Raw genomic sequence first — 459 nt, 5'->3', positions numbered from 1 at the left:
TGGTTTCGCCGAGGTTCGAACTCGGGACCTTCTGTGTGTGAGACAGACGTGATGGCCACTACACTACGAAACCTCTTGGCTTTAGTGGCATTTTGCTCGACTTTCAAGCTGCGAACAAGTTAATAGGTCCTAACGAATCGGTTTACTTGTCCTTGTCGGTTTCGGCCTTTTGACCATAATGGGAGTGATTGTTGCCGAGATTTGCGCTGATGACCGTTCGACAAGACTGTAGAACAATGAGAATTTAGGCCTAGGTGATACCTGGCTTTGTTTTTAAAGATAATAGGCCCTGTATTAGGCTAAGTCCGAATTCTCATTTTAACCAAGACAACGTCATTCAAGTATTCTCGTTTGACTAAAGTAGTGTTGGTAATCTGGCGTAAATGTTAGTTGCCTGACAGGTTTCGTAGTGTAGTGGCCATCACGTCTGTTTCACATGCAGAAGGTCCCGAGTTCGAA

At 44.9% G+C, this 459-nt stretch overlaps 1 non-coding gene across 1 annotated transcript; it reads right to left on the bottom strand.

The window, feature by feature from the left end:
* Positions 1–73, bottom strand: Trnav-cac (transfer RNA valine (anticodon CAC)). Its single transcript has one exon. It is a non-coding gene; the product is annotated as a tRNA-Val (tRNA).
* Positions 74–459: the final 386 nt, after the last annotated feature.

The sequence above is a fragment of the Lineus longissimus genome, chromosome 12 (assembly GCF_910592395.1).
Source record: "Lineus longissimus chromosome 12, tnLinLong1.2, whole genome shotgun sequence".
Lineage (NCBI taxonomy): Eukaryota > Metazoa > Nemertea > Pilidiophora > Heteronemertea > Lineidae > Lineus > Lineus longissimus.
The sequence above is the reverse complement of the archived record's forward strand: the minus strand, read 5'-3'. Positions and strand labels throughout refer to the sequence as shown.